Source organism: Triticum urartu, chromosome 7A (assembly GCF_056163025.1).
Source record: "Triticum urartu cultivar PI428250 chromosome 7A, HENAU_Tu73, whole genome shotgun sequence".
NCBI lineage: Eukaryota > Viridiplantae > Streptophyta > Magnoliopsida > Poales > Poaceae > Triticum > Triticum urartu.
The window spans coordinates 283,457,181-283,473,878 of NC_141879.1; positions in this window are offsets into that span (position 1 = coordinate 283,457,181).

The window sequence follows — 16,698 nt, forward strand, 5'->3', positions numbered from 1 at the left end:
TGGTCGAATGGGGGAACTCTCCTAGCTCCCCTGGGATTGTCCGTGTTCCCGGTAATGCCCGACAGCCACTTCTCCAGTGTGTCGTCATCGACCTCCTCCGGGTGAATCCGAGTGGAGTCTTCAAGACCCGAATAGATCCACATCGGATGGTCTCGAGCTTGAAGAGGCTGGATGCACCGCTGAAGGAAGACCTCCAAGAGATCCATACCAGTGACCCCGTCACGAATAAGCTGGACCACTCGATCGACCAACAGCTTCACGTGCGCCTTCTCCTCCGGGAGCACCTTCAAAGGGGAGGGTTTCTCAACTCGGTCCATGGTAAAGGGAGGGAGGCCAGTCGATTGCCCTGGCGTCGACTGGTCTTTACAATAAAACCAGGTCGACTGCCATCCGCGAACCGAATCTGGAAGAATCATGGCCGGAAAGGAGCTTTTCCCTCTCGTCTGGATGCCAAGACCCCCACACATCTGGATCACTTGGGTCCTCTCATCACTCAGATTAGCCTTTTTCACTGTCTGAGAGCGACAAGTGAAAATATGCTTGAAAAGACCCCAGTGAGGCCGGCAACCCAGGAAATTCTCACACAAAGAAATGAAAGCGGCGAGATAAACGATCGAGTTGGGGGTAAAATGGTGGAGTTGTGCCCCAAAGAAGTTCAGAAACCCTCGAAAGAAAGGGTGAGGAGGCAAGGAAAATCCACGGTCGACGTGGGTGGCAAGAAGAACACACTCACCCTCCCGAGGTTGCGGCTCAGATTCCTTCCCCGGAAGCCGCGCCGAGTCATAGGGGATCAGCCCCCCTTCGGCCAGGTCGTCGAGGTCTTCTTGGGTGATCCTCGAGTGGATCCAGTCGCCCTGGATCCAGCCCCTCGGCAGGCCGGTCCGCGAGGAGGATCCGCCCCGGCTGGTCGCCTTCCCCTTCGACCTCCCCGTCGCCTTCTTTGCTTGCTCCAGAGCCGCCGTCTTCTCCTTCCCCATTGTCGCCGGCGAGACGCGTACGGAGTGGTGATGCTGGGGCGAGAGTGAGCGCAGCGGAGGGGCGTGAAGAGGAGAAGAGGAAATGGGAATGCACTGTTCGGGAGACCCCGGTCGAACGCCTTATATGAGGCCGCTTCCGAGTGGCTGACGGGTAGGCCCAGGTGGCTCTGTCAAATCCCATAACGATCGCGCGCGCGGTACGTGGCGAAAAAGGCGGCGCGAGGATCGAGGCGTCTCCGCTCTATCCCATCCGATTACTGCGGCCTCCCCCGTCCCGCGCGCTTCCCAAAATTCAGATCCCACGGAATCTGCGGGCAGCAAACAAACTTGTCAGACTAAAAGATCTCCTCCGCACCATCACTCGAAGCCTTACAAGTGAAGAAACTCACTCGACGAAGAATTAAGAATGGATCAAGGCGACTGAAAAGGAAGTTGTTGTCATCACTCAGGTCCATTAATCCGGAACAAGATATCCTCACGGCATGAAAAACGAGTCGGAGAGGTTCTCAACTCCTTCCCCACTCAAACCTCGATCCATTCGGGGGCTAATGATGAAGCTATGTACCTAGGGTAGGGTCATGGACCTGTCCTAACTGCCCTACCCAAGGACATCTCTAGAAGAAACCACCTTTCAATCGACTTGGAGTTGTTCCACTCGACAGACTCGAAGACGCTCGACCAAGAAGCAATCGCTCGACCAAGAAGCAATCACTCGGCCAAGATCCAACCACTCGACGGCCAGGAGACTTGAAGTCACTCTGCACGCTAATGGACGGTCATTAAGTAGCTTTTATGGTCATCATAGCACTTTATTACTAGCGTTACCAGTAACGCCCTGCCTTAATGTACATTGAACCCTTTGTAACGTGGGCTGGCCGGGGTCCTGGCACACTCTATATAAGCCACCCCCTCCTCCGAGACAAGGGTTCGCACCTCTGTAACTCATACTCACATAATCTAGTCGACCGCCTCCGGGCTCCGAGACATAGGGCTATTACTTCCTCCGAGAAGGGCCTGAACTCGTAAACCTTGCGTGCTTACAACTTCTCCATAGCTAAGATCTTGCCTCTCCATACTTACCCCCCTATACAACTGTCAGACTTAGAACCACGACAGCCTCCTCCCGCCAGTTGACTCGCTCCGAAGTCCAGAACATTTTGGCCTTCCTTGAAGCTAGGCCAACGTCCAGGAGTACGCCAACAACGGCGCAAGACGCTGCTGTCACCGTCGGTCAGTGGCCCGACGACACACAGAGCACGACAGAGGAGCCGCTTCCCACCGCGAGACGCCCTCGCCACCGCCGCGTAATCTAAATTTGCCATGAAAAACGTTCGGATTGCCATGCATAAAATCCGAACGTTTATCATTTCTGTTTATTTTATATCGATCATCGTATAATTAAAAGTCGGAGTCGGACTGAACAAAATGTATGGTTTGATCGATTGAATGTTCTTCTAGAGCCGTATCAAATTAATATAAAACGCCATCAAGCCACATGTATTCCTTGTCATCCAACGACCTAAACTGCTTCAATGTCAAGCGCTCAACATGTTTAGCGTGTAGTTAATTTCATGCCAAAAATACTTATAATCACATGACAACACACAAATAATATCCTAGTAGTTAATATCCGCACGCACTTAATATACTTCCAAATTGACGTGCATTGCACTTACACACTGACTAGTGCTGCTAGTACGTGAAACTGGTGCCATGACTTGTGAACGCGTCCAGATATGGTCAACAGCAACATCACCCGCGTGTTCTTCCTGTTTGCCCGTGCGTCTAAACGCATAAGGGGAGGAGAGAGAGAGAGCACACATGGAACCCACCAGTAAGTGAAGGCGAATAGTACTAAAAATAATATTACATGTTATCCATTAATTAGGCTGTGGTAATATAAAAACATTATGTGAACAAAGGGGGTACAACAAACATTTCTATTCTACGTATGTTGCCTATTGACGTGCGGCTTGAAGGCCCGGTCGCATGTTCGATCCTCGTCCTTTATTTTTTAATTTGTATATGGGTCCAAATTTGTTTGATGACATGTGGGCCCCTCGGTGTGTAGTTTGTAGCACTTTAATTTGAGGGTCGAAATTTGTTCCATTCCAAGTGGACTATCGGTGTGTAGTTTTGTAGCTTATTTATAATAATTAAAGAGAACAACATAGTTTTTTCAATAATACCATGGTGTGACGTTGAAGGCGAGAAAGGACGTGCGAGAGAGCGATGACCGAGCCAGAGGGAAATCAACTAGGGGAGTTGCGTGGGTTGCAACGATGTTTGGAGTAGTTGTGGGCCGAATGCTATGAAAATATAATCTAAACCGACCAGAACAAATGCCTACACAAATTAATCCAAGGTTAGAGTGCTCCTCGCAATGTAAATAGCTCCGGCTTTGCGAGGGATGGAGAGGTAGTAGCTTCAACGTGTGGAAGATACGGTGTGAGAAAGCGAGGTCAATCGAGAGACATATAGATAGAGAGACAAAGTGAGTGTAGTCCGACCTTCATTGAACAAATATATATGCTCTGGAGAGATATTGTCTGATTGAGCTTTTTTCGCAAGGGTGAGGGCTCTAAGATAGAGCTTGAGAGATGATCCAGTCACAGACGTGTAGATATATTTTGTGCGTTGGAGGAAGCAAGGTCAACCGATCACATAGGGTCGCCGTGCGATCGAAAGAGTGAGACGGGTTGGAGAGAGTGACCTAGATAGACGATGTGCGTGAGAGAGTATACAATGTGAATAGGTCGAATTGGGCTCAAACATGGTGATATATCGTTTTTGTCGGAGAAAGAGTGAGGTCAATCGAGACATACGAAGAGAGAGAGAGATTGAGTGAGCGTGGCCCACCATGAGGTCGAAAGAGTGGCGGCGGCTTGGATGGACTGACCAAGATAGACAATCTGTGTGAGAGAGTATAGAGTGTGTCGATCGAGGCCCAGACAAGGAGATATATCATTTGTGTGTGAAATAAAATGAGGTTAAACGAGACTCAGATAAAGAGAGCGAGATTGAGTGAGTGTGGCCCACCGTGCAGAAGAAAGAGTGAGACAGTCTCGAGGGAGTGACCTAGATATACAACGTGCGTGCGTGCGCACGAGAGGTTGGGGGGCTAGAGAGGCAATGCATGTATTTAGCGCAAGAGGGTGAGAGGGAGAGGGGGGAGAGAGAGAGCTCGACATGGGGTGCAATGGCGGGTGTGTGAGGTAAATATATTTGGTAACAGAGTGGAAAAAGGGGTTGTGTAGTTGAGAGACTTAGAGATCGAAACATGGAGAGAAAGAATGATCGTGTGTTGGAAACCGATAGCTTCCTAAGGTGGTTAGGAGAGGCAGATTGACCGATACAGGAAGTATGTAGTGTTTGTGCGAGGGGGGGGGCTAAAAACAACATTTGAATATACATAGTACGAGACTTAATATCGATGTTTCAATTCGGTGTGCATTGTAAGATTTGAACCGAGGACCAGGCATATGGGTAATTATTTCGAATTCGTGCCATACTAAGTTTCGAAAATTTCACATTGACTCAGTTTGTTGTGCTATTTTGTAGGTCATATGTTTGAATCCATCCAAAAGTTTTCTCAGTACCATGGTGTTCATCATATACATATGAATTTGTATTAAAAAAGTAGCATGGATACAGTGAAATGAGAAATCCACGTTAGAATTGGAGATCGCTACATGACACACACTCTAATTCAAATAACTAACTACGTGACACACACTCTAATTCAAATAACTAATTATGTGACACACACTCTAATTCACGTTAGCGTGGGTACCGTTTCGATTTTTTTCAAATAACTCCTCATTAATTAATTTATAGTACTCCCTCTGTTCACTTTTACAAGACCTTGAAGACATTTCAGACAATGTGCAAAACAGCTCATTTTAAGTTGTCTGAAACGACTTACAAAAGTGAACGGATGGAGTATCTCGTTTCGAATGACTAATTATTGCAAGGAAAACACGGGCATGGTACTACATACAAATTAATTGGCAAATGAAAGAAGATTCATTTGCATTCTCAAATGTAGGCGCACCAGGTAGACCAGGGTCGTGTCGGGGTTGACGCTGCTTCGGTGCCTTAAAGGCAACTGCCTTTGGGTCACTGACATGTGGGCCAGCCACCTTTTGGGCCCACATGTCATGGACACAAAGGAAGGTGCCTTAAGGCACCGAAGCATAGTCCTGTCAGGGTGGTCGCGTGTGTCGGACGGATGCGTAGCACCCAGCCACCCACCCCCTCCCCCCCAAAAAAGGACGACGACAATATAAGTTCACGCTTCCACGTTTCGGATTGAAATATCTGGCGGCCCCAATTCCAGCCCTGCAAAATCTCTCTTCTCCACTGTCCCCTTTCGCGCCCAGATTGCTCAAATCCCTAATTCGCCACCCAACCTCGAATTGCCCCTCGTCTCATCTCTTTCCCCACCGTTCCCCACCTCTATGCCAGACGACGAAGACAAAGACGATGGTCGCGCTTCACCACCGCACCGGAGCTACCTCATCTATGCCCTCGTCCACCGCACCGGGTGGTCCACCGACAACGTCGGCCGCCGCAACCGACGTGCCTCACAGACACCGAGTTCCACCGCATCAGGTGCGCTTCACCGATGCCATCTCCCAGCTCACCGAGGCTACTTCACCGAGCACATCGTCGCATCTCCGCCCCCCGAGGCCGTTGGGGCTTCACCAACGGTCTCGTCCACCGCATCGTAGCACTCTGCTGCCACTCAAGATCTGCATCCGTGTGCGGCCAGCCAACGCCAGCGCATCACCCTCAACGGCTCTGAAGTGACCCGCACTCTAGCTACACGAGCATGCCCAAACGCCGGCCCGAACTAGGTATCCACACATCAGTCCCTTATGCACTGTTCCGACGATGTTTGGATATCCTTTCACTGCTCTCTTAGCTTACACGCCTATGCAACTCTGACTTTAACTCTTATTTCTTCTGGAGATATCATCTGAAACAAGCAACTCCATTTTTTAGCGAAGCATGACGGTGCTACGGGATCTGGTACACATCCTGCACACCCGTATAACCTTGTAAGTATCTGTCCCCAGTATAACATCAATGTCGATTCCTCTTATTTGATCAACCATTCGCCGTGTCAAAAATGCAGAGGTGGATGCAAGGAGCACAAGGCCTGCACATCCAAGCAAGTGGTAACATGGACTTGTACATGGAACATCCCAAGCGCAAGCAGAGCTGCAGTGAGCCTGTACAACAAGCTAGCATAAGTCCCTGCATTTCATTTAATTCGTACTAGCATTCATGTATGATTTTTGTGCAGTGGCTGATCCACGAATTCAAGTTACCAGTGGTGAACATTTAACTTAAAATACGAAGGCACTTGCACTCCGGAAATCAACATAACTTGAGAAATGTGAAGCTACATGCACTTTGAAAACCAGCTAATGATCCAAAGTAGTTCAGATTATAAACACTAAATGATGCAAGCACCAAAAAACACAAAATGCAACATGGTGTACAAGGACTGCAAACATGGTCTGTACCTGCTTGAATTATTCGTTCTCTGGCTGAAAATATCAAAGTGTAATTGCACGTGTGACCAGTGCGCAAACTGCATATCAATATATCTATCCCGCACAAGTATGCCAATAGTTTCAAACAACAGTTTCGAAAAGTATTTATGCTATGTTGTCATGATACAGGGACTTTCTGGTAGATGGACTCGACATTTACTCAAGCTATGAAAATGCACTATAATTTGTTTGTCATCAATGCTTGCAAATCTCTGTCTCTCTCAACATAGTAGATCATCGTTAGACACTAAATCCTTCAATGAGCTTGCAAAATGCTTGCATTAGATTCCTCATTAGACACTATATGTTCATCACCAGGAGCATGTAAAATGTTTGCATCAAATCCTTCATCAGCAGTCTGTTCATTAGACACTTCAAGCTCAAGAACAATAAGAGCTTGTATGTTTGCACTGGAAACTTGATTAGATACATCATATTCAGTCACTTCAGTATTGATTGGGGGAGTTATAAAATAAGTAGAAATTGGTTTCATTTTCTAATAGATTCCCTACATACAAGCAGTTTTACAACAACGTCAGGTTTAACTATTGGCCAGAAATTGAAGAGTTGAATTAGATATAATCAGGGATGTGATGTACCTGCTCGTTGCGCATGCTACTCTTGCAAGCTGCGATTGTCCATTTGCGCAAGCTCGATGCCATGCCCGTGCTGCCGCCGCTGCCTCCCACGCAGGCTACACCCAGGGTTGGATCTTCATCTTCTTGTCCTTCCATTCGCTTGAAGCCCGGTGACGCCCTCCAATGAGGACGCGAGGAAGTTCTGTGTCGGTCTGTCCAGCGGCGGCTAGGTTTGGAGCGAATCAGACTGGAGGCTAGAGCGAATGAATTGGGATTTTTCCTGCCGTCGATTGATATGTGAGGCGCTTGTTTGGGCCGTGAGCCTGCTATAGGGCCTGCCTTGCACTTATGTTATTGGCCCATCCAAATTGAAACATTTTTCTTCATTTTTTACATTGCCTGCTCGTGCGTTGGGACGAACAAAACTAGCATGGGCCAACCTGGACGACTATAACTAGGTGCACACTTTCCAGCCACCTGAGGCGGTCGCCCATACCAGCCCCTATGGTGGCGTCACCCCTTTTTGCGTGTATGATTGGATAGTGAAAAATATTCCAGTGGCGCTTTTGATTTACCCACAGAATGGTTGAATTGCTTGTTTCTATGAACTGAGTTCGCCAATAATGTGAAGGATGCCAGTCTTTTCATCCTATTGTAGATTGCTTAGATCTCGATATGCCAAAAGTAATCACATGAAATATATAGTGATAGCCGGTGTGATGTGTTTGGCTACAACTAGTCTGACTACACGTCCTCATATAACATATCAAGGACGCACCATCTTACCAGATTAACCATTCGACTTACCCATGCAGTGTGGGAAGAAAGAAGTATTAGGACTGTGTATCCAAGCAATTGATGCCATGGACTCCTTCGTACAACCTTGTAAGAGAAAAAGAAGTTGCAGTGTGCCTGTACAAAGAACTAGCGTAAGTTCAGTTACCCGCTTCTCAGAATTTTAGTTAGCCACTTATTGCAAAGTTGTTCAATTACGTTGCTTGGCTTAATTTAGTTTCCTACTGATTACATAATGGCACAGCCTGTTAATCATATTGTAGACTGCGCCTATCTATGTGTTTGATACTTACTGTTAAGAATTACCTGTTTGCCTTAACTTAAATATCTACTTGTTTGTTTAACTGCTTTGCTGCTACAACAGCGGGTTACAATGATGTTAATAACTACTTTTCAGCATCCAATTGAAACTGTTTAATTCCTTGTTTGTTTAACTGGTTTGCTATTATAACTCCCAATTGAGATGTTTTGCTAACTTCAACTTTTCTGAATCCAATCGGAACTTTAATGGCAAAACAGGTTAGCCCAAGATCAAAGGGCGAGGTCCCCATGGACGTTGCATCATCCAACAGCAGTGGCACCGGCCCAATCGTGCATTATGAATTGCCAACTGCTGATGCTCTAGAGGCTAAACTAGTGGTAGAAAGAGATTCTGCTTCTGCACTTAGAGATGAAGTTGACATGTTGAGGAAGCAAACAGCACAATCACAAGCAGTACTCAAGACAACCATTAAATATTTGGTGGATTTCAAAACGAAGCAAGCCGAGACTGACCAGATTGTTAAGGCCCTGAAGGAAAAAAGGAAATTAAATTCCTACTTGGTAAATCATAGGTGAAATGTTCTTTCCATAGTTGAATAACCTTTGTGTTGTCCGTTCATGTAATCAATCAAACCATTTGTTTTAGAGATCATGTAATAATTGTTTTTTTTGGTTTGTAATTTTATTTGAGCACAAGTCTGTATTAACTGATAAGACTTGGAGACATTTCATTTGGATTGCTATGCCAGACCTACAAATATGCCAATTGGGCTGAATGTGCATTCAGCAATAGTAGTAGTATAGATGGACCATAAGTGGCACGCATCGGAAAGGGCCAAGATGTTGGCTAAAAAAAGGATGTTGTTGTAGCCAAAAAAAGTACAGCGGACAGGCTTATGTATGTTAGTTGATATTATTGATCCATATACTCTATAAGTGTTTATATGTCTATTAGTTCTGTACATTCTTGGTTGATTGACTTGGTATTTGAATCTTGATACATCGCTTGTGTACATATCTAAATGGGAGTACACATTATGCTGCGTGTGACATTTGAGTTGGACATGAAGTGTTCCAAATATTCGAATTCACCTTAAACTGGATTCTAGTTTCTGAATTTGAGTATCGGCATTTGTAAACCATATTAATATATGACAGTGGAATACATCTTTGTCGTCCTTTTGAAGATATATAAAAACACATAGAATGATTTATAAAGATTCATATAGGAATACAAAATGGATTCGGATTTAGTTGCCAGGGTAAACGTGGATGCTTATTGTCCCAAAATTCGAAAGAAGCAGCAAAATGTCCACTCCCAGGTCGGCTGCCCGAAGCCAAGTGTTTGGGAGATGGAAATTACTATCGACCCATTACACAGACAATCCATCGGCCCAATTTCCACTTCTCTAAATAGGGGTAGGTTAGTAACTTCAGTTAGACGTGACACAACCGCCTCTGAGCCCATTCCGGCACGGTGGGTGTCAAACATGGGCGGCAAAACTCATTTGATTCAAGCTCGTTCGAAAGACCTCTGTTTCTCCCTCCATTACCCATTCATACACGGCGGGCGGCAAAACAAACTCGACTCGGCCGAAATCGATGTAGGCAAATATTTTCAATAGGGCAGGTTTGTAACCTCACCCAGGCGACACAACCGCCCTACCTATCAGCCCCGTTCATACACCGTGGGCGCCAACCATGGGCGCCAACCACCCTCTCCTCGCCCGAAATCGCTCTGGGCAAATATTGGCGAGATGCGAGATTACCGTCCTATCCCCAACTGACGAGACGTCCAAATTTTAAACGGGGGCTAAGTTCGTAACTTTCCCATATTTCAGACAGGCGCATCCCAAAAACATGGTTCCCCGTACCTCTCCCTCCATTTTCCATTCATACACCGTCCGCGCTAGAACACCCCATCCCCACACCGGCCTCCGTCTGCCACCCCATCCATCGCCGCCGTCCTCCACCACATCCATCGCCACTGTCCTCCACCATGTTGGAGCGCCTTCCAAGACCGTGTCGTCCACTGCTAGAGATGGACGTTTCTCTTCCACGGCCACGGACCAATAGCCTTGCATCGCGTCCTCTCCCTTCATCAGCGCCATCGTCCTCTTTGCCGGGGCCGCTCACACGACCTTCTCTTCCACCGCAATGGGACTTATCCCCTGATGCACCTGTCTACCATCGCAGATCTGCTTCAACGCCACCGACAACCATCGCACCCCTAATGCCTACACGGTGCCGCAAGAGAGGTGGTACTTCATATCTCCTCAACTTTTTGATCTCAACCAGAAAATAGATCTTAACTTGGTTACTCTACTTTCTTTTCAGCTCTTAGAATTTATTTATTAGTTCGAAGCAAACAATGGATGCTAAATATCATTTCTATGGTTTGCAGCTTCAAATCTGCCATGGCACAGCCATAATACGATTTAATTGATCATGCTTAGGGTTTAATTGATCATGTTGGTTCCGTGGTGGTTTCTTTAATAGAAATTGGAGGGGAAACCCTCTTTTGCTAAAAAAATATGCTTAGAGTTTCCCCCTTTTATGATCACTATACGATCAGAATACGTGCTTCGTGTCATAATAACACTGCTCCACCCATCAAGCTAAACAAGCTTAGTTGTTCAAACACGAATCTGATATTATTAAAACAGAGTTGTTTAATTGGTCAGCTAAATGTTCCTAAATTAGTTTCAAAAATGCATGTTCGCAGCTCGGGTGTGTATCTCTATAGGGTGCCCACGGTGGGTCGGCCCACCCTGGGATTTTGGGTCATCCCAGGTCCCGATTCCCCTCTATTCTGCTGCGCGCTTCCGATCTCTACTCGCCCCCAGCCGCCTGCCTCGCCGGCGACTTGCCGTCCCCGGACGGCATGACTCTAGGAGCAGACGCTGGACTAACAGGAGGCCAGGAGCCGCTCGCCCAACAGCGCCACCGCTGCCCGGGCGCACCGCAGTGCCTACCTTCCCAGTCCGTTCAGGGCTCAGGCGTGCAGCACCCACCAAGCCAACCCAATTTATCCTGAGATACGTCCTCAACACTCAGCAACCACTCCTCATCACCCATTTTCTAATTGATTCATTACTCATTAGGCAGGACTGTCATTAGGGTTTGTTGTGTGCTCAGTGCTACCTACACTTAATGGTTCAGATGTATTTTGGTAATCTTTAGTACCTCTAAAGTTCACAGGGTTTTCAAAATTCCGGCCCTCGGAATAGATAATATGACTACTTTTTATGTTTTCATGAATCTCAGATTCTGAACAGCATCATAATGATTATGAGCTTGCGCGCATGAAAAGAGTAAAGCAGAATAATGCCATGGCTTTCAAACTTGGCATTAAGGGACTGAAATCAAGTCTGGATGCAATGCAATGCAAACGCTCTCCACCTACAGATTCATGCTCAGAATATGATCCTAACAGTGATTCTGAGCTAGAGGGAGACCTAAGTCAATGTAGCTCCCTAGTGGAGGAGTCAGAGGAAGATGCCCTATCTTATTCACCCATCAAGGTACTTGCTCTAACTTTCCAAGGTTACATTGCTCGCACATATCTTGCAACTGATGATTTGCATTGCTTCTACTTTGTTGAACTGCCATTAGCTTAGTTTACACATCGTGTATGTGAACACGCCCTGCCTATCCATTTTTAGTACATATTCCATCTGTCATCACACCATATTTATCCATTCAAATGCTGTTCTTGTGTATCAGACGTTCAAAAGGAAGAGGGCGATTGCTGATCGTGGAGGAGCACAAGCAAAGTATTTGGAAAAGGTAGTGGCACCTGATAAATCAAACAGCCCATTAGGTGTAGTTGCAATATCACCTGACCCACAAAATACCCCAACTCTAGCAGACTCTAGCCCTACTACAGTGGTCATTTCTGATGCCCCAACTCAGCAGACCCCAACTGCAGCAAACAGTATGATTATGCCAGTTGACATAGCACGAGCTGTACGACGCAAAACCCCAATTCCAGCAAAGAGTACACCAAATCCAGTTGCCAAATCCCTTTTTGAACTAGAGAGAGCCCCAATTGCAGCAAATAGGACCCTTGTTCCATTTCTTCCCAGTTTAGAAGACGAAGCTTATGTTGTTGTCATGAACTTTGTGCGCATCTTTCCTTCATGGTCATTACTCCGCAACTTATGCGTAAGTAATGTACTAATGTTATTCATGGTCATACTGCATATGTTTCTGCTGACAGAAGACACAAGATTTCATTCTTTTAAATAGGCTAGGAGAAAACTAGATTGCGATGACGAGCAAGGGTTGGTTGCACTTTTCAAGCACTCGTTGATGAAGTATCGTTCCTACCTGAGGCAAGCGCACTTCAATGGCAAGCCTCTGAACGAAATTTCTGTAAAATCTCCGGTGCTACATTTATCCGACGGTGACTGGAATAATCTTGTTACACATTGGTCTCGGCTGCAGCATAAGGTACTATCTATGATATCACATCACAATTTGAACTACATTTCTGCATTTGCCTTAATGTCTCACTTGTGAAAAATGTTAGCAGAAGAACATTCATTCTCAAAGGACCACAGAATCTCGCAACTATACTGCACACTGCATTGCTCTTGTGAGTACCTCTTGCCCTGTATGACCATACTTACTTTCGTAGCTGTTTGATTATGTAGCATCACTGCACATGTTAGCCTCATAATCGTCCATTTGGTGGACATTATAAGATCCGTATGGACTCTTACATAAATTTAGAATCAACCCAATGCTTTTGAAGAGGTTTAGCTCTGTAGTCCTCTTGTAAGGACTGAACGTGGTCTATCACTTTTCTTACATTAACAGCTACTCCCTCCGTCCCATAATATAAGAACGTTTTGTATAGTACACCAGTGTTCAAAACACTCTTGTATTATGGGAAGAGGGATTGGTTCATTTTGTAGCATTCTGCATCTTATCTCTCTCACCCACCATTTACTAAAAAAGATCAGATCTATATTTAATCTTACCAACAAGTAGAGTACACAGACAATGCCAGTGCAGAAGTGTAGCCCATTGCTCTTGTCAGTACATGTTGTCCTGTAACGCTTGTACTTCCAGGGATTGGTAGTTGATTATGTAGCATCAATCTGCATCTTATCTTCATTATCCTATATCCCTTCCAGTATTATCATATCTATAATTACTCTCTACAAAATGTAGAGTACAGACAATGCTTATGAAGAAGATTCTGTGCTGAAATTCTTGAGTTATCCTTCCCTTGACATGGAGAAGGGCATTATAAAGCCGGTGTTAACTGTTAATGTTAGTCAGTCCTTCTAAAGCCTTTATCCTCAACTGCTGTTTAATTTTCTCATACTCCCTATCGTTTACTGCTGTTTAGTTTGCTGTTTCTACCAAAATGCATGTTCGTAAGAACCGTAAGTTCTAAGTTTTACTTGTAAAACCAAATTCCTTATTCATACCATGCACATTACTTAATACTCCCTATGTGTATGCTTGTTTTTGTGGATCTATAATCCAGTGTGTGGTGAAGCAGCCCACGTTTGCACCTTGTCATCTCTTGTTTTATCTTACTGATGTGGCTGATGATATGAACAGCATGCCATGCACATTATCCAAAATAGATACAATGATTTTCTTTGCCCTTCATCTATGCTTGTTATGTTGACATGGTAATCCAGTAGTGTGGTGAAGCTCCCCGCATTATGAACAATGCCAAATTATGCTATTGATATTTTGAACTTCTCTTTATTTTCTAATTTGAAATTGGATAGAATTGACAGAACAGTTATCATCTTTGTTTATACACGTGTAAAACATGTCATCTCTCTGCTTTGTTTCAGGGTGATATACCTGATGGCATGCACAAATCTGCTGAAGGCTGTGAGACAAACCCAACACATATTGCAGCAAAGAAGGCAAAACATCTTGAAGATAGCGAGACAACCCCAAAGTCTTATCTTGATGCAGTGTTCAAGTTACTTGAGACTAACAGTCAGACAAGCTCACAGAATTCGTTGTCTGAATCAGTTCGACTTCTTAAGTCCCAAGTTCTAGCAGAAAGGCATTCTACAACTCAACTTCGACTTGAAGTTCTATGTCTAAGAAAGATTGTGGAGAACACCAATCAGAACCTCATCGCTAAACAGCTACACCTGGAAGCTATGACTGACATGCTAGGCCGGTCTCATAGCCTTGCTCAGCAGCTTGCGCAGCAGTTCCCCCGCAAGGCTAACCTTTCTTGAACTGTCTTGGAAGTGGTCTCGGTTCAGTATTATTTTGTTACGCTATAATGGTGCCCAATTTTTGTAATCTGCTTCTTCGTTGCGCTTTATGATCACTGGTGGCAAACTTCGATGCCCAGTGTATGTAATATACCTTAAATCCTTTATTGTATAGTGTAGGTTTATTCTTAGTTACTATGCCATAATTTCTTTATTGTATAGAGTAGGTTTGTTCTTAATTCCTACTAGTTACTACCATCATTCGCTATCTGAAAAAAAATCAGATGTAGTCGACCGTACCGAAACATTCGACTCTAACGGGCCAGGTTTTTAGTGGGCCTAAAACATGCCGAACAGCTCACGGGCCGGCAGCAGCCCGAAATAAACCCCGGCCCATGATTGTGCGAATCAAATCACGGGCTTTTAATAGGCCAAAATTGTCTCGGTCCTTGTTTGGCCCAATCAGATATCGGCTACGAGCAGGCCGGATGCAAACCGGGCCGTAGTTAGGCCCAACTATATGACGGGCTTTTAACAGGCCGAAATTAATATAGGGCCGAAATGTTAAACGGGCCCTTAACAGGCCAAAACTAATATCAGGCCGAATTACTAAGTGGGCCTTTAGCAAGTGGGCCTAAAAGCATAGTGTCCAGTTGACGGGCCGAATCTAATATGTGCCATAATTGAGCCCAAAGCCTCTTAAAGGGCCGAACCTGATCTGGGCCGTTATTTGGCCCAGAACATGGTAGGCTTTTAACGGGCCGTATCTCATATGGGCCACTATTAGGCCCGGAGCTCGGCAGGCCATTAATGGACCAGATCAAATATGGGCCGACATTTGGCTCGAAACATGGCAGGCAATTAATGGGCCGGCCTACTAGGGTCCTCAAAATCTTGTGGGCCTATAGCTGGGCCGGCCCATTAATGTCGACGAAATATCGTGGGCCTTTAGCTAGGCCGGCTCATTGTGATCCTCAAGAATCTTGTGGGCCTTTACCTGGGTCGGCCCATTATGGCACACAAAAATCTTGTGGGCCTTTACCTGGGCCGGCCCATTATGGCCCGCAAAATCTTGTGGGCCTTTAGCTGGGCCAGCCCATTATGGTCTGCAAAATCTCGTGGGCCTTTAGCTGGGCCGGTCCATTATGGTCCGCAAAATCTTGTGGGCCTTCAGTTTGGCCGGCCCATTTAAACTTGATGGGGCGGTCCACGTGTCAACATATCATAGGTGCGTCTCGCCCATTGGATGAGTGACACCTGTGCCAATGCGGGCCTGACACGTGTCTCCTCCAGCCAATGATGATTTTACACGTGGAAAATCCCCATTGGTCGGGGCTGTTAACGGGTTATCAGATCCAAAACCCGACCCGATAGCTTAACGGCGTTCTGTTACGGTGGATGCCACGTATCGGTCACCCTTGACGAAAGCACTTCTGTGATGCGCGATTTATCGTCATGGAAGTGGACACTTCTGTGATGATAATTTTGGTAATGTCATGGAACACTTCTACGACAGCACAGGTATGACTATCTTGATTTTGTCATAAATTTGTCATGGATGTACATGCATGAAAAAAACACGACCTACTGTGACAAACACGTATCATCACGAAAGTGTATTTTTTTGTAGTGGTGGCGGGTGGCTCGCAGTACACTACGAGTTGTGACCCACCGTGTGGTTTGGCCGTTTTTTAGGCAGGCCGATGCCACATCAAAGTCGTGAATTCGTTATTTAAAACATTACACAACCCTTTCATACATACATGTTTTGGACACATGTAGTCGATGGTTGTCCTACACAACACTCGATACTCGCGTGTGACGCTTTCTGTGAGCCCACGAGGTGGTCGTCCATCACTTTGACAAACAGCCGGCAGTGAGGTTAATTTGACTAGCAAGGTAGAATCTTTTTTGTTTGTGTTATGGTGGTATATAGTACGCATCGAAGAGGTGGGAGGGGACTAGCATATATACTATATGTACGCGTCCGTGAACAAGTACACCTCACTCAGTGTCAGGACTTTTTGGTTTTTGAGGCACGTGCCACATCAAAATTGTGAAATTGACTATTCAAACATCACACAACACCTCATTGGGCCACATGCATGCACACGGTGGTTATCCTAGCTAGGACACTCACGTGTGACACTTCCATCTGTGGGCCCATGAGGCCATCATCTATGCATGCATGCATCACTTTGACCTACATCAGGAGAGGTTAATTAATTTCACTATCGATGAGGATTCTTTTGGGTTGTACATATTACGGTAGGAGCATATAGTATGCGTCCAAGAGGAGGGAAGGGGACCATCATAT